This window comes from Ips typographus, linkage group LG14, assembly GCF_016097725.1.
Source record: "Ips typographus isolate SLU linkage group LG14, UJ_Ityp_2.0, whole genome shotgun sequence".
Classification (NCBI taxonomy): domain Eukaryota; kingdom Metazoa; phylum Arthropoda; class Insecta; order Coleoptera; family Curculionidae; genus Ips; species Ips typographus.
The window spans coordinates 6495007-6514704 of NC_138435.1; the positions used below are offsets into that span (position 1 = coordinate 6495007).

Here is a 19698-nt window from a genome sequence, read left to right on the forward strand (position 1 = left end):
CACAAAACTTTCAAGAAAATTTCCAAAATAATCAACCTAAGTACGTTGTTGAAGAATTGTACAGCGCTGAAACGCAGTCCAATTCAAATTACGATCAATTTGATCAATATGCATTGCCAGAAGCGTGCGTTGACCCCGAATATGCAAATATAAATAATATGACAAATTACTACGAATATAACCCAGAATACGCTGAGTATTCATATTCACAAGAGACACCAGAAAACCCTACTTTTGACAATGAGTGTGACTCAGTTTCGCAAGAGAAAAATATAAATTTTTCGATGACGCCTCAAAAGGACAATCAAACTTAGTCATATCTTTAAACTCTACCAATACTAGTGAAACTTAGTCATATCTTTAAACTCTACCAATACTAGTGAACTATCTTATATTTCATTGCCTGAATTTAACATCAAACTTCTAATCGATTCTGGTTCCACAAAATCTTTTATTAATCCTAATTTAGCTGAAAAGTACTACAATAACTGCATAATTGATGATCCGTTCATTGTTAGTACAGTGTTTCAAAAGTCAGCACATCGCTACAGTGCTTTAATTCCAGCATCTAGCATTTTTAAACTTCCTAATAAGCAAAATCTTAAATTCTACTTATTCAAGTTCCACAACGTGTTCGACGGCCTCATCGGGCTAGATAATCTCAAGTTACTACAAGCAAACATCGACTTTAACAGCGGATATTTAATTACACCGTATGCAAAGATAAAACTTATGTTTTACAAAACAGAATCAGTATTAAATTGCATAACCATCTCACCTCGCACTGAACAAGTGATAAGAGTGAAAACTGATATCACTAAAGGTGAAATAATTATCCCACATCAAAAAATTCATAATTGTGAGATACCCGAATGTTTAACAATAGCAAAAGAGGGATATGCATTAACTACTATCTTAAATAACTCATGTTCGCCTGTAACTTTCGATTTTTCTGAACCCCTTTCCGTAGAAAAATTTAATCACAGAGAAATTCAAAACATAGACCTTAATAATTTTGACGACTCTCCAAAACAAAGACTAGATTTTAACCAATTAAGATTAAATCACCTAAATGAAGAAGAAAAAGAAGAAATTTTAAAATTGTGTAAAGAATTTTCGGACGTATTTTACCAAGAAAATACACCACTCACCTTTACAACCAAAATAAAACATCAAATTAGAACAACAGATGAAGTTCCAATCTATACAAAATCTTATAGGTACCCTTTCATACACAAAAAGGAAGTAGAAAGTCAAATAGCCAAAATGCTTGATCAAAATATAATCAGACCATCAAATAGTCCGTGGTCAAGTCCTATCTGGGTAGTACCTAAAAAGATGGACGCTTCCGGTAAACAAAAATGGCGTGTAGTGATAGATTACCGGAAGTTGAATGAGAAAACAATAGATGACAAATTTCCCTTATCTAATATTACAGATCTGTTGGATAAATTAGGTAAATGTCAATATTTCACGACATTGGATCTGGCTTCAGGATTTCATCAAATCGAAATGAAAGAAGAAGTTATTCCCAAAACAGCCTTTAGTACCGAAAGTGGACACTTTGAATACCTAAGAATGCCATTTGGTTTAAAGAACGCACCGGCGACTTTTCAACGAGTCATGGACTCAATTTTGAGAGGTATTCAAAATGAAAAATGCTTAGTATATTTAGATGATATAATCATTTTTTCTACTTCTTTACAAGAGCATATAACAAACTTGAAATTAGTCTTCAAACGGCTACGTGAGTCCAATTTTAAAGTACAACTGGACAAAAGCGAATTTTTGCGCCGCGAAGTTGCTTATTTGGGACATATCGTCACCCCTGACGGTGTCAAACCAAACCCGGACAAAATCTCAGCCATAAAGAAATATCCTATTCCAACTAATACGAAACAAATTAAAGGCTTTCTCGGATTGTTAGGTTACTATAGAAGGTTTATAAATAATTTTGCAAAAATTACGAAACCTCTCACAAAGTGTCTAAAGAAAGGAGCAAAAATTGAGCATGATACGCGTCGCGTTCATTTAATGATTCTGAAAGGAATTATTCCACAATTGAGAAGGAATGCCTTTGTCTTGTATGGGCAACAAAATACTTTCGTCCATATTTGTTTGGTCAAAAATTTTACATTATTACTGATCATAAGCCTTTACAGTGGCTATTTTCACTTAAGGATCCTAGTTCTAAATTATTACGGTGGCGAATCAAACTCGAAGAGTATGATTATAAAATCCTTTATAAAAAAGGGACATCAAATACAAATGCTGATGCACTGTCACGCACTGAGTTGCATACAAAAGAAGATCAAGAGTTTTCTCTAAAAGAATATATGGAAGAATTTAATAGAGAATTAGAGAGAGAAACAAGACAGGAATCAATATTACAACGACCTTCGACGTCACGAGAACAGGAAAATGAGAATATAGACAAAGCTTCAATGTTTGTTCATACTGACAACGAAGAACCTGACTGGTCGTTCATGTAAGAAATACCGGGTTAGCGGCCAAACATTTTATTCTGATGAGCAGAAGCGAAGAGAAGTGGACCTAACCTAATTATGATTCGGCTTTGAACTGCGAGAAAAAATGTCATGTTGAGGGCATGTTTTCTTGTTAGACTAGGGTTAAGAAGATAAGACAAGTAGTAATAAAATTTCGTTTGATAGAAAATACAGTCCATTAGTCATTTCTGTGCAAATAAGAGAAAATACCCGTGGCATTTGGCCACAATCCCGTTCATGTTCCATCGAGCCGAATGGAAGTAGTCTTCGCCAAGTAGACAACAAAATTTAGTCTAAATTTAGTGAAGAAAGTGAATAGTGGCAGATGCAAATGGTAAGTCCCCATTCCTTTAGTTTTATGTCCTATTTGCCATATCGTAGCTTTCTGAGTAGACCTGGTTTTTAGTCAGCTGTGGTTTGTTAGCCAAGCAGTTTAACTTTATGTTAAACTCACCTTTTTTAATTAGGTTTGCTGGTTTAATAATAGGGATCCAAGCATATACACATTGTTTCGATTAGTAGTGTTCTTAGTTCAAGATGAGTAGAAAACCAGCTAAAACTGATAGTTCCGCTGGTGTAGCCACAACTAATGTTGAGTTAGATAGACTAGTATTGCAAAAAAACCAGTTACAGCAACAACTAGAGCGATTTTCTGAGTTCCTTTCAAATATGAACACATTAAATGGCAATCAAATAAATGAATTACAGGTTCGTACTGCAAAATTTGAAAAGTGGTTAGAAAGGTTTGAAGAAGTGCAATTAGAAATTCAGGTTATGAGTACCGAGGAAACCAAGGTTAGTGTAGATGAGCAATGTATATTTGAAAGGCAATTCTACACATTGTTGTCTTCAGCTAAAGGTTTGATAGCAAGTTTTAATAGTCAATCAATGCCAAATAACACTGCTTTGGGTCCACCTGAAGCTGTCAATAATGGTTCCTTTATGGTTGGTGCTAGACTTCCTAGCTTAGACCTGCCAAAATTTAATGGTGATTTTGAAAAATGGTGTCAATTTTCAGAAACGTTTCAAACACTGGTACATAACAATGTAAATTTAGATGAAATACAAAAGTTCTATTATTTACTAAGCTGTTTAGAAGGGAAAGCATATAAAGTTTTAGAAGGTTTAGAGATTTCTCGAAGTAACTACTCAGTTGCATTGGAAATTTTAAAGGAGAGGTTTGAAAACAAACCATTAACAATCCATAAGCATATCAAATCACTTGTGGACATGCCTTCAATGAGTAAGGAATCTGTTAGTCAGCTAAGAAGCATTAATGATGCTCTTGAAAAACATGTTAGAGCTCTTAGAGCTTTAGGAGAACCAGTAGACTATTGGGATCGAATTCTCATTTTTTTGATAAGTAGAAAAATAGACAATGAATCTAAAAGAGTATGGGAGGAAAAAACCATTTCAGCCTTTAATGGCCAACCAACATTGAATGATTTTACCCAGTTTCTTAGTAGCAGATGTTTGATTCTTGAAACAGTTGAAGGTAATGCAAAGGAATGTCAAGTAACAAAATTGCGTTTTAAACATGAAACAGGTAATAGTAGGATTTGTAACTATGTTTCTGATAGTAATATTCGAGGTAATATTAAATGTGAAATTTGTCAGGGCTCGCATTTTGTTTACAAGTGTAATAAATTGTTGGCACTTTCTATTCCAGAAAGATCAGTTGAAGTAAGAGACAAAAAACTTTGTTTTAATTGTTTGAGATCTAGTCATATGTCAAAAGATTGTAGGTCAAGTGGTTGCAGGAAATGTGGTAAGCGCCACAATTCATTGTTACATAGAGATCTTGATGTAGCTCAAAATGTGACCCAGGGTAGGGGCAGCTCTAATCAAGGAAATTATAGTACAGAAAATGTTGTAGAAGGTGCTCACTCCTGCTCTGAAGAGATAGAGTGTCCTGGTGCCAGTTCAGTAGTGGCAACTTCACTTAAAACTTCAGAAAATTTGAGCCAAATTTTATTGTCAACTGCTATCATTTACATTAAGAATAACAATGGTTTATTTGTTAAGTGTCGAGCATTACTAGATAGTGGTTCGCAGTTGAACTTTATTTCATCTGAATTAGCTAAGAGGCTTAAGTTACATCAACAGGCAGTCAACATTCCAATTGCTGGAATAACACAAATGAGAGCTACCATCAATTATCGCTTAAATTCTGTTGTTAAATCTTGTCATAACGATTTTCAAGCCAATTTATCATTTCTTATTTTGGATAATATCACTGCAAGGCTTCCAATTAGAACCTTTAGTACATCTGAGTTGGAAATTCCCTCAAATTTACAGTTGGCTGATCCCAATTTTAATGTGTCATCACAAGTTGATTTGTTGATAGGTGCCGGTCTGTTTTTTGATTTGTTGTGTGTGGGGCAAATTAAATTGGGAAAAAACAAGCCTATCTTGCAAAAAAGTGTACTGGGGTGGATTGTTTCTGGTAACATTTTTGAAAATAGTCATGAACCTTTGTCAATAGTAGCATCTTGTCATGTTTTAAATGAAACTGTACAAAATCAGTTAGAAAAATTTTGGACAATTGAAGAATTAGACACCAAAAAACATTTATCCAAGGAAGAAATTGACTGCGAAACATGGTTTACTAGCACATTATCACGCGAAGTGTCAGGTAGGTTTTGTGTATCCTTACCTATTAAAGGCAATGTAGGTAATTTGGGAGATTCCCTTGAAAACGCAACTAACAGATTTTGTTCTCTTGAAAAAAGACTTTCAAAGAATTCCAAAATGAGGGAAATGTACATCTCATTTATGAATGAGTACATAGAGTTAGGTCACATGTCTAAAATAGAACCATCAAATTTAAAGGCCGACAATGTTTTTTATTTACCACATCATTGTGTATTTAACTCGAGTAGTACAACAACAAAAATGCGTGTTGTTTTCGATGGTAGTGCGAAAACATCTAGTGGTTTATCCTTAAACGACGTGCTTAAAGTAGGACCCTGCGTACAGGATGACTTATTTAGCATATTAGTGCGGTTTCGACAATATGATGTGGTGATTACGGCAGATATAGCCAAAATGTACCGCCAAATTAATATTATTCCCCAACAACGCGACTTGCAAAGAATACTTTCGGAGCTAGATCATTATAGGCTCAACACCGTTACTTACGGCACATCTTCCGCGTCATTTTTGGCCACTAGATGTCTTGAGCAAATAGCGCAAGATTTAAATGTTACAATGCCAAAATTGAGTAAAGTTATATCAAAGTGTTTTTATGTAGACGACCTAATTTTGAGTGTCGAGACAGCATCTGAGGCCGTTGAAGTCGGAAGTGCTTTGGCAATTGAGTTGAACAAATACGGTTTTCCACTTAGGAAGTGGTCATCAAATCAAGATAGTGTACTGAAATCTTTGTCATTAGGAAATTTAGACAGCTCAGGTTATTTATTTACAGATGGTGATACGAAAAAGACTTTAGGTGTTTACTGGCAGGCTAGATCCGATAGATTACAATATGTTATAAATTTGAGGTCAGAACCTCATTCCTCAGTTACTAAACGATTTATTTTGTCAGTAGTGTCTCAAATTTTTGATCCGCTAGGTCTTGTAGGCCCGGTAACAATAAAGGCAAAGATTTTACTTCAGAAGCTTTGGCAATTAAAACTTGGATGGGATGAGTCCCTTCCTATAGACTTATTTTCCACTTGGACTAGGTTTTATAGTAATATAGAGTCCTTGAATTCAGTTGTGACTCCTCGTCAGATTACCATATCGAAGGCTACATCGTTTGATTTACACGGGTTTTGCGACGCCAGTGAAAATGCTTATGGAGCTTGCCTTTACTTACGATCTGTAGATAGCTCTGGAGATGTAAAGGTACAGCTCATATGTGCCAAATCTCGCGTAGCACCCCTCAAGAGTATTAGTATTCCTAGATTGGAACTGTGTGGGGCTCTTTTGCTGGCTCGTTTATCTTCAAAAATACTATCTACTTTGGACATTAACGTAAATAAAGTTTTTTTATGGTGTGACTCCACTATCGTTTTGTCGTGGCTTTCTGATGAGCCAAGTAGATGGAAGTTATTTGTAGCTAATAGGGTGTCTGAAATTCAGACCTTGACTACAAAATGTAGGTGGAGTCATGTAGCGTCAGAGGACAATCCTGCTGACCTAATTTCTAGGGGAGTTGAGCCAGAGTTTTTGCGCGAGCACCATTTATGGTGGACAGGTCCCGCATGGCTCCGTAGTGATGATCAGGATTGGCCGACTGAAACTAGACTAAAGGTAGACTCTATTCCTGAAGAGAGAAATGTTAATAAAGTTAGCTTGATTAGCCATAAACCTGAGACTTCTATTTTTGATAAATACTCTTCGTTGCATAAATTAGTTTACGTGTTTAGTTGGTGCTTAAGGTTTGTGCACAATCTGCGAGTCAATCGAGCTAACCGATGTTTTGAAACAGTTTCAGTTCAGGAATATGACACAGCTTTAATTAGATTAATTAAATTAATGCAAAACGATGTTTTTTCAGCCGAAATTCTTGCTCTGAAAAATTCAAATAACATCCCTAATCGAAGTTCAATCAGGTCGTTAGATCCTTTTTTGGATAATGATAATATATTGCGGGTAGGAGGCCGCATCAAGCATTCTAACGAACCATATAGTGCTCGCTTTCCAATAATTTTACCACAGAAGCATCTTTTAACTAATTTAATCATAATGGACCAACATCATAAAAGACTTCATGCTGGTCCTCAAGCAGTGCTAGCGGCTTTGCGCAGGCAGTACTGGCCTATCAATGGTAGAAGTGCCGTTAAGAGTATCTTGAGCAAATGTGTTACCTGCTTTAGGGTTAAACCTCATCTTTGCTATCAAAAAATGGGCAATCTGCCAATGGATCGTGTTATTGCTCAAAGACCTTTTTTGATTTCCGGGGTAGATTTTGCAGGGCCTTTCAATTTAAAAGATGGAAAGCTGCGAAATCGATCACTAGTAAAAGGGTATATGTGCCTCTTTATTTGTTTTACAACCAAGGCAGTGCATATTGAACTTGCAAATGATCTAAGCACTTCTTCATTCCTTAATTGCTTGAAACGATTCATTTCACGTCGCGGTTTATGTAAACGGTTATACTCCGACAATGCCACCAACTTTGTCGGAGCTCAAAATGAACTCATGAAAATTGCTGAATTTGTTGCTAGTTTAAATAAAAATAAAGATTTTAACAAATTTTGTTTGGAATCCTATATTGAGTGGAAGCACATTCCTCCCAGAAGCCCACATCATGGTGGTTTATGGGAGTCCGCTATTAAGTCAGCAAAGCATCACATAACACGTGTAGTAGGAAATGTTAATTTAACTTTTGAAGAGATGAGTACACTGTTTACTCAGATAGAGGCGATTTTAAACTCTCGTCCCTTGACACCATTGTCCTCTGATCCTCACGATTTACTTCCTTTAACCCCTGGCCATTTCCTCATTGGGGACGCCTTAAACACATTTCCACAACGAGACGTGTCAGAGCAGCTTTCAAATCGCTTGAATCAGTATCATCTCCTTCAAAAGATGCAGCAACAGTTTTGGGTTCGCTGGTCGACCGAATATTTATCCCAGCTTCAACAGCGGGCCAAATGGCAGCACACATCCGAAAACTTAAAGCCTGGTTCCATGGTCGTTCTACGAGATGAAGGTACTCCACCCTTAAATTGGAGACTGGGCCGAGTTGTGGAGCTCCATCCTGGTCAGGACGGATTGGTACGAGTAGTCAGCGTTAGAACCTTATCTGGAATTACCCGACGTGCTACGCAGAAGCTATGTTTATTGCCAATCGAGACGTCAGTGTAAGTGAGTGCGCCGTGCATAAAATCTTCGTGTTTAAGAAGCTTGTGTTCGGTTCGTTATTGAAGTTCCTTCAAAATTAAGTTTATTCTTTTAAGATTTTGTAAATGTTACGTTTAGTTTAATACTGTATCGTCACATGTTATCCTAGTTTATAGCATGTATTCGAGCGATAAATTGATAATTATGGCATGCTTTGAAAGTAGGAACTTTCAAGGCCGGCGGTATGGTCGTTCATGTAAGAAATACCGGGTTAGCGGCCAAACATTTTATTCTGATGAGCAGAAGCGAAGAGAAGTGGACCTAACCTAATTATGATTCGGTTTTTTGGACTGCGAGAAAAAATGTCATGTTGAGGGCATGTTTTCTTGTCAGACTAGGGTTAAGAAGATAAGACAAGTAGTAATAAAATTTCGTTTGATAGAAAATACAGTCCATTAGTCATTTCTGTGCAAATAAGAGAAAATACCCGTGGCATTTGGCCACAATCCCGTTCAGACGGTTTTGAAATATTTTGATGCTATGCTGCTTCAGGAGCATTTGGAAGCTTCTAGATGCTGTTTTGGAGCTTCTAAACTGTTTTGGAAGCTTTTGAAATCTTTTTAGACCACTTCAAGAGCATTTAGAAGGTTTTTTAGCATCAGTTTAAAAAGCGTATTGAAGGCTCTGAACCGCTTTGACAAAAATACAACTTCGATAAATTTATATGGTGTGATATACGGTCATCGATTGAATAGCAGATAATTTTGGTTTTTGGGAGTTGAGATGTAGTAGAAGTCAAACTTCACAGTTTAGCTGACGTTTTACATAATTTATTTTTGTATCCTCCGCACCTACGGATTTAAAAATCAAAGTCAAGAGAAAGCATAGCAAAAGCAGCTTTTTCAACCAATTAAACAATTCAATCATAAACTACGAACAGTGCTGCAATTTACGCAAATGCTGCCCATGTTGACTTTTCATTTCATCATTTTGAGTTTATCACATAACATTTTTGACTGAAGCGATATTATTTCATTTGGCCACCTTGTATTTGCAGTCCAAGTTCTGCAAGACAAAACATTGTCTGGGATGTCTTCAAAGGGCGCCTAACAATTTATTAGGATAGAAAGTCATAAAAGTCGCTTTTGGTTAGACTAGAAACCTTATCTGCTTTCAATACTAAAACCAGGCGTCATTTCGGTTTAGCAAAGTATACCAGGGTAAAATAGAGCAATAAAACATTGCATTTATTTTTGCTAGTTATATTTACAACCAAATATAATGGTTTTTAAAAACCAGATTTATTTCAGACGAGTTACAAAGTGAGCTTAATAATATAGAACTGAACTCGAGCATTTTATTTCTAACAATTTTGTATAAAAATAGTTGCTTGACTTACTTGCACTACATGACTTAAGTATAAACATTGGGTATTCCTAATTAAAGGGTTAGGTATGCAATATAAAACTTGCTAGGTGAACTTTTGCCAGTACATACATATAACTTAACATTTTATGGAGGCTAAAAGCCCACACAACTCACACCTGTACTTTCCGGTTTCTTTTTTTGAATGTGGTAATTGTAAAAGTTGGCTATAATACCAAATTTTTATTCAAAAACATAGAAGCCTTTGAGCCAATTATCAACATTTTATAGGCAATTTCAAAGCTTCAAAACCATTTTTACCTGGAAATGTAAAAATCAAAAACAACAATCATGAAACTCGACTAAAAGGCTTAATTTTTGGCTTTTAAGATACATTTTAAACTATACTAACTACCAACAAGAAAATGATAGCCGAACATTAATAGATGATAGACCAATTACAGATTTCTGAGCCATTTTCAACATTTTGAAGGCAATTACAACGCTGAAAAACTACTTTTTTATGTGGAAATGTAAAAATCAGTGACAACAATCATGAAACTTGACTAAAACCCTTAATTTTTGGCTTTAAAGGTAGATTTTAAAGGGTATCAATAAAGAAATGTTAGTCAAAACCTTGGAAATAGACTTGATAACTTATTTGCAATTTTTATTATTTAATATCCGACAGGGCTATGGATTCATCAATAATGACACCTATTAAGATCAATTATCTACGAAATAATGTCTAGGGCGTTATTTTTTATAATGCCCTTATACTCTTTATTTAAAGTCGATTTCCCCTACAATTTTTCTTAAAACTACCTAGATGAAACATATCCAAAAAGTTTTTTGACGCAAACAAAATTACAATAAGCATTTTTACATAGTTCATGAAAAGTTAAGATTTTAACTATTCATTTATTTAGTTTATTGCCATACATTTTCGAATGTAAAAATTGTCATTTATTTTTTTTCGCAATTTTGTCGAAAACGGGGCATGCTACATTATGTCATTCATTTAACAACCCTTTTTTATAATCAATACTTCTATCCAAGAATTAAATAAAATATAGAGTGTACCTCTTAAAAAACAGACCACTTTACCATGCCACATTTGTCTGCGAGACCCTGTACAATCCTAATTTTATAATGTGCCTACATTAGCCCCAAGATTTCATTTTAATCGAATAAAAAACCAACCCGAATCTTTCCGAAGGAGTAGAAAAACATAGTGGCAGAAAATTAAAAAACTATCACGGTACTAGAAAACAAATCCGCTAGGGACAATAATCGAAAATGGCACCGAACAATACACAGACCAACACAAAGCTAACGCATTTGCCAGACATTTTCAGAAAGGTTTTCAAACATCTACTAACCCTAACTTTAATGATCAAAACTGGACCATAACTTATGGTACATCATCGTAATCAGAAAACTAGGCTCTATTACAATATGCCAAAATTCAATATGGCGCCCATAATAAAAATTAAAGTTGATGATGGTAACTAGAAAACGAAACGTCGGATATCAAAAATGATAATGCCTCGTTGTTTGGTCAAGTCATGTGAAATAAGCTTTCCATTAACGTATAAAAGTTGATTGCTTAAGTAGTATCGTTTGGCCCGCAAAGGCCGTCAACATTGACCACTTTTGTCGGTGTATCCTTTAGTTTAAGCCTCAACAACTCGTTTAATTGCACTAATTTTGGTAGAGTTTTATAAGTATAGAGTTTAATAAGCTTTCTAAAAATATCTCAACTTGGGTTCATAGTAGTGTAGTTTTGTTTTTGTTTATGTATGTTCCTTCTTCAAGTGAACTCTATTAATTTAACTGGTGGAAAAGTCAAACCCACAACTAATAATATTAAAATTTTGCATATCCGATATACTGGCTCATCCGATTGTCCCTTATGCCACAGTAATCAGGTTCAGGTATCGACGTTAGTGGTCGTCCAACCAAAAAATTCCCAGGAATTAATGGCTGCATATCTTCGGGATCAGATGATAGCGGACTGATCGGTCTCGAATTTAAAATGGCCTCAATTTGTGTCACTATTGTCATAAAATTTTCATAGTCTAAATGTATAGTTCTAATAACATGCTTGAAATTAAATTTGAAGCTTTTAACCCCCGCCTCCCACAGACCACCAAAATTAGGGGCACGAGGAGGAATAAAATGCCAACTGACAACCTCATTAGCCAAATAATTTTGAAATTTAGGAGAATTTGATTTTCAAAAAGTGCTAAATTCATTATTGACACCAAAAATGTAGTTCCGTTATCCAAATACATGCTCTGGGGTTTTCCACGACGAGAGATAAATCACTTAAGCGCAGCAATGAATGACTCACTATCCAAACTAGTAATAAGTTATAGATGTATCGCCTTGATAGCCAAGCAAATGAAAACACACACATATGCTTTGACAAGCTTAAGTACCCTGCTCTTACGATCCTTAAGCAAAAAATATCCAGCGTAATCATAACCAGTATGAGCAAACGGATAGTGTTGAGTTCCCCTCTCTTTTGATAGATTACACATTAATTACCTAGTTACTAACTTGACGTTTACGTTTGGCGTTTGATAAGGCAATGACATCTGATTTTCCGCGTTTTTGTTTTTGACCGTTGACTTTTATTATTAGGTTTTAGCGGCTTGGTTGTTGTTTACTTTTCATTAAGTCAGATAATTCTTTTTGAAATGATTGCTGTTGGAAATTTTTTACCAAAGTTAATAAGCTCTGATCAAGTTTATTTGTTGTGATTGCAGCTACTAATTTTTCATTTGGATGTTGTAAATTGAAAATAAATCTTTTGCATAAAGCTACCACTCTTTTTGGCTAAGAATGGAGAGGATGCCAATCCATAGGTGATCACATTCAGTTCGTAACACTTAAGAACATCTGTGGGGTCGCTACGCCAAAATATTCTTTGATATTTTCTCAGACTTATTAATCAAAACTTGTCTGTACATTTTTGATATGTCTGCGTTTAAGACATATTTGTGAATGGTGGGTCCTACCACTTGGATGCCATTTAATGACAAATTATTATCAGTGATACCAAATCCGTTAAAAACTACTCTTAAACGGGTTGTTAAACTATCTTCACCAATTACTGCGTGGTGGCTCACAGAATAAGCATTACCACAGCTACCATCACCTAATTCATCTAAATTTGCACTCAAAAAAGTCATATGACCTAATCTTTCATACTCCTCCATAAAGCTATTGTACTCATTTCTTAACTTAGAACATTTTGAAAGACGATTTTCTAAAGAATAATATCTTTTTAAGGCCATATCTTTTGAATTACATAGTTGAGCATTATGTTTAAAAGGAATTCTAACTACCAACCGTCCTTGAGAATTTCTGTAGTAATTATTTTAAAAATGGGATTCTGCAAAATTATCACCAAACTTTGGTAAGATTTTCATTTACTTCATTGTCACGTGATAAGCACTTCACTTTTACAAATGGAAATATTAATGTCACCTCCTATTAGCCAGCCTAATTTGCTAAATTGCCCAATTTGCCCAATTTAATTTGATTGGTTAGAAAAATGTCATAAAAAATACTTACACCACATAACATGTCAATATCTTTACTGATGTTAAAGTTAGGATCGGCTAGATATACATGCTCCGGTATCGAAATGCAACTTGAATCAAATGATCTTATCGGCATCGCTTCAGTAATTTTCGGTAAACTAAACAATTTGCTTCTGGTTGGAAAGTTCTGGTTAGTTTTATATCTACCTTGCAAAAAGTTATTACTTCCAACACCCGAAACAGAATAATTAAGTTTTTTTTTATGAAAACCAATTTTATTATAAAAGCTCCCAGTAATGAAATTTGACTGTGAGCCTTGATCTAGTAAAACAGTCGCCTTAAACTGTAATCCTTTAATTAGGATGAAAACAGAAGCAGTAGACAACAGCGCATATTTATTAGCCCGACATATTAACGTAGTTTGAGGCGAGACAAGGGCCGCATTCGTTTTCGCGCTCCATGGAGCGAGCAGAGCGTTTTTGACGTCACAATGACGTAATTTGACAATTGGTCAAATTATGGTTTTCCCAAATTACGTCATCGTTACGCCAAAAAAGCTCTGCTCGCTCCATGGAGCGCAAAAACGAATGCGGCCAAGGTCATCGTTGCGTTGAATACTGTTTCTATCTTCATCCGGGTCGTGATTATTCGCAATGTTTATGTGCGCCCTTCTCTCGTCTGCTCGAGCCGCTCGGCCTGCGTTTATTTCCCTTGCTGCAGCACATATTCTACAATTTTCAAATGCATGTTTTGGATTCAAACAGTTTAGATACAGTTTCAGCCTTACCGCTTCGTGCTTTCTTTTATTAGGATCAAATTTTAAAAATGAATTGCATTTAAATATTGAATGACTTGATTTACAGTAAAAAAAAAATTATTTTAGTTTTGTTAGTTGTTTGTTAGTAATGAGTACGATTTGTTGAAGTTTTGATTAAAATTTCTATTATTGTAAGTTTTATTTTCATTTTGATTGCTTTTTGTACTCACAGTTTCAAGATTCTCTAATAACTCACATTCTCTTTAACAAAATTGAGCAAGTCCTCAAATAAGGGTAGATCAGTATTAAATTTTTTAGATTCCCAATCCTTACGAGTTGGGTGGTCAAGTTTTGTAACCATTAAATAAACAAGTAACACTGACCACTGATCTGTGGGTTGATTTAATGCTTTTAAACCTTAAACATTTTTATGAAAGAAATCAAATAAGCTACGCAATTCAGTGTGTGATTCTTTGACTACTGAAGGCGCTTCAAATACCATTGACAAAATTAAAAATAATTAGTCTATTATTTTCGTATATGTGTTTTAACATGTTTAAGGCAATACTATAATTATCGTTATTTGTACTTTTAATCGACTCTAACATTTTAAATGCATCACTTTCAAGATGTGCTTTTAAATAATAAAACTTGTGCAATTCATCCATTGATGAGTTTTGATCAATTATTGAATAAAATGCGTCTCGAAATTCCAACTTATGAATTATTATTAATGTCTGGTAATTTTATTGAAAACCCCGTAACATGTCGCTGGGAACTATGTGATTCCGGTAGGGAGATGTTATCAATTGGCTCTATTTTATGATGATTTGACAATATCAGTAAAGCACGCGCACTTATTTCATCAAATAAATCTTCAAATTATATATATTAAATATATATATATATGTTTTATTATATATTATTATTGATATCTTTCTTGTTTGTCTTGACTAATATTATCAGCTGATAATGCCAATTCATCATTTTTGGTGTCAATTAAAAATTCTATTTCGTCCTGGTACTCCCTAAACTCATCACACAATGGTTGAGTGCGTGCTAAACGGCTATCTAATTGCATAAAAGCACTATTATCAACTTGGAGGGGATCAAACAACTCAACACATTCTTTGAAACGAGTTAAAGGTGGTTTAAAACTAGCTTTATTTTAAATTGCAAACGATTAAAATGGTCTCTAACGTCCGTCATTTTGTCTTGATTTTATAATTAAAATGTATTTATTTTTATAAGACTTCGTCGATTTAAGTTAATTTATTTATTTATTTATTTATTTACTACAAACTCTACAGATATAACTATCCAATTACAGAGTAGGCAAAACGAAAAACAAAGACAAAAAAAAAATACATTTGTTCTAACTACTGCCTATAACTAATTTAATTTAAATTAATTCATTTGTTTCTCTTTTAAATGAGTTAAAGCCTAAACTAAATATATCAATATTATCCTGAATTTGGTTATATAGACTACACATTACATTGATAGGAGAATTGCAATAGTAATTAGTTCTAGTATTATCGACATAGAATGTTGATGGTTTTCTAGTTCTGTAAGTTGAAACACAAAAATTTAATTTAGCCAATAGTACAGGATCACTTATAAGATTGTGTATTAGTTTATACAAGAAGACAATAGATGCGATTTTTCTACGATTTTCTAGAGGTTTGAGATTATGTGCTTTCATGACATCAATTTTGGGTATATGGATTTCAAACCTACCAGTTTCCTTATAATATATATATATCTTAAGAATCTATTTTACACTCTTTCTATGGTGTATTTATGATTGTTATAATATGGACTCCATACAATTGAACAATATTCCAATATTGGTCTTACATATGAAACATATAACATACGGATACAATTGGTATTCACAAATAATTTACTGTTCCTAACTATAAAACCATATATTTTTAAAGATTTATTTGTTATCTGTGACATAAGAGAGAACATGATACAAATACACTAGCTTCGCATAAGCTTGCCAGTAAAAACCACAATTTCTGCAGTTGAAGAGTAAAGAATTAATGCAAAAAGAGAAAATTAAATATATGTATCTTATCGCAAATGAACACCACAATGAACACTACAAAAACAATAACTAAAACAAAAAGCGATTATCAAACTTTTGAAACAACACGCAAACTGAACGCATAAAGCTAGCTAACAAAACTGATACCTGAGTTTAGCTGTTACCTTTATTTAAAGAAAGTGTAGTTTACGATTTAGCTCGTTTTATGACAGGATATTCTTTTTCTTTTTTTTCATTCTTTTTAGTCACGTAGCTGAAATTGTTAGGATAATAAAATTATATAAGTTATTGTGTCATCTTTCGTTCTTCGGGCCTCACCATGGTTATTTCGGTTATTTGAGAAGACCGAAATTTAGACATAGTTGAGCAATTCGAAGTTCAATGAAATGTTGCTTCTTCCTCTACAACATAGCAAAATTATATTTTTTAGATCCGACGTATTGGTTTTTGGTTTCCACCGTCACTTTTATTTGTCTGATGGGTGTCATAATCTATTTTTAACAATTTTAATTCAACTTGTTTTCTGATTACAGTGCTGTTTCAGAAATTATGTTTTTACAACGAGTGCCTTCAACACAATATCTCAGCAATGCTTCTTTAGGTCAAATTACCCTAGTCAACATAATATAATTCCATTTTGCAACAGAATGATCATGTGACACGGAGTGCGCTTTAACCTAATCAATTGTTGCTAATCAAAGCTCACGAGCTGTGACCGGTCAGTCAAATAAGAACGTATCAAATTGACGCTCCCTGAAGAGAATTTGTAATGTTTTAACTGTAAAGCAAGAATATTAGATAATACGTAGTCAAAGGCTTTCGTTAGATCACAAAGCAGTCCCCAGCGTCGAAACTGGTATTAACTAATTCCACAAGTTTATTGATAGCCATAGTCGTAGATTATTCATTTCGAAATCCAAACTGACATTCAGAGAAAAGCTTGTGAGTTTCAATAAATTTGCTGATTCTGTTACTAAGTACCTTTTCAAGCAGTTTAGACAATGGCATACTGTAATCCTTTTATATTTAGTCCGCCTCCTCTAGTCAGGATTCCCGAATAGTAAGACAACTCTTTACTTCGATAACCTAGTTTATTCTGTCCTAGTCATGTTTTACCATACATTCACCTGGCCCGCGCTTACTGCTGCCTCAGCGAGTTTACAATTATCGCTATGTAACACTAATAACTAATAACCACAATATACAGGGTGTCTGCCACATACTGCATCTCCCCCGGTTAATTGAAAGAATTTGCATTTCCTTAAAATGTAAATTCTTTCAAAGATCCCTTTCATGTGATATAATGTTTTAAAAATACTTAAATATACACCTAATAATCCAATTTAACTACAATTTTTATTAAACTTTGAAAGTATAAACTAAAATAAGTATATATAAAAAAAAAACTTTATATATAGAAAAAGATAGTTAGAGAGAAAAGAGGCCCCTTATCTAACTTACTCATAATATTATAACGTCCTATTGAATATATAACTTAGTTCTATTTTTGTGAACTACATGTTCCTTATTATCTTTCAAGACCACTACATTTGGAGTGTCTTCCTTAACAACGATGTACGGACCCAGAAAGCAAGGCGTCATTAATTTATTACCGTCCTCGTTTTTAAGTAAAATCATATCCCCTGGCTTATACTCGATAGGGTTGACTCGTTTATCATATATCTCTTTTCGCTTTAATTTCGAATGTATTAAGTTGTTTTTGGCGTCCTCGTGAGCTCTTTGTAATCGATATTTTAGCTCAAGAGGGTAACTTTCAAAATTATAAATAGGCTCTACAATATTAGTCAAATTATTGGGAATTTTACACTCTCTGCCAAAAATTAGTTCGAAAGGTGTGTATTTTGTTTCAGTGTGGACCGTTGTGTTATATGAAAAACACCAATAGGGAACCCATGTACTCCATGTGTCATTTAAATTTTCGGTTTGAATTCTTAAGTACGCACCTAATACTTTGTGCGAATTTTCTAATGCCCCGATACTTTCGTGATGGTAAGCTGTAGAATTAATCTGTTTTATATTTAAAAGTGTGCATATTTCCTTTACGGTGGAAGATATAAATTCCGATCCCCTATCAGTAGCAATCTCCTGTGGAATCCCGTATCGTAAGATAAAGTTTTCCACAAAAGATCTTGCCACAGACACAGAATCCTTGTTTTTTAAAGGATATGCCTCAACAAATTTAGTAAGTTCACATTGGAGTGTGAGGATGTAATTGAACCCGTCTGAATCGGTTGGTAATGGTCCTACAATGTCCAAATACACCTTCTGAAATGAAAAATTGGCAGTAGAAGTAACTACCATAGGTTCTCTGATATAGTGATTAGAATATTTCTGTTTTTGACATTTGTCGCACTTTTTAACAAAGTTATTAACGTCTATGTCTAAACCCGACCAGAAATAATATCTCTTAATGTTGTTTATCATCCTGTTTATACCTGCGTGACCACTAGTGGGAAGTAAATGGAAATCATTTAAAATAATTCTTTTTTCGTCCATATCTATTACTTTCTTAACTCCTTTTATTACTAGTATACGGGGGCCCCTCCAATTTACTGTATTTTTTATTCCATTACCTATTTCTTTAATAAACTCCATTCTCGTACTGTCTTTCAAAATAAACACTTCATTTATTTTTGCTTTATTACTTATTCCAATCAGATCCGTCAACATTTCGTCTCGCGCCAATGTTGATCCGGCTTCCTGATAATAAAACAAACTAGACTGTGATTTCTGCGCTATGTAACACTAATAACTAATAACCACAATATACAGGGTGTCTGTCACATACTGCAATACAGCCTCTATTTCTGTTTGTTTAATACAATTAAGAAAAAATGTTTGGGTGCCTACATACATTAAAGTAAAAGAATTGATAAATCATGCATAATAGGACTCTTGACAACTACACTATCTCGCTACGCCTTTCCCCCTTATACACTGGTGGAACATTTTACCAAAAAAAGGACTAATTTTTAAGTTAATTTTTGTATAGGTACTGTAAATAATAGATAGAACGTGAAACTAAGTATTTTCTTTTACCCATATTATACAAATATCTGATACCAATATAATTGTATTATATCACTGTCAGAAAAACCAAATGGTCGATAGCCCTTTTCATTATTAGGAAATAAATAAGAGATATATACATATACAGATCATTTATAGGAGTAAGAATTTTGGGAAAATCTTGATCAATCATGGTTTTGTATTTTTCTTAGATGAAAAGGTCATAATGGACCGAAATACTCTCCTGATGTGCAAAGACACCTATGTGGCTTGATTCCAGACACTGATTTCAATGATCAACAGGGTAGACACCATGTTCGAAGCATCAGAATGGGAGATTCTGAATCAAATATACCTATTGGGAGACAAATGTTTAAGACTGGTGGGAAATCAGGCTTACGATGCCTTGAAACTGATAGAGCCGATATCATCTCTTAGAATGGCAGACCTGACACATGAATATTGTCACGTTTAATTTATGAGCCCTTCTGGATTCATCAATTAAACTGACTCACGACGTTAAACGTCGCGCCGGGATCTCAGTTTTAAGGATGGAATCAAACACTGAGTTTTCTATTAAACACTTAAATCTATTAAATATAGTATACATAAATAGGTCTGCACAATACGGTCATA

General features: G+C 34.3%; 1 long non-coding RNA gene across 8 annotated transcripts in view; it reads right to left on the bottom strand.

Annotated features, from left to right (window-relative positions):
• Positions 1–19698, bottom strand: part of LOC145737826 (uncharacterized) — a 297082-nt gene that overhangs the window by 168821 nt on the left and 108563 nt on the right. The gene's annotated exons all lie outside the window — the stretch shown is intronic.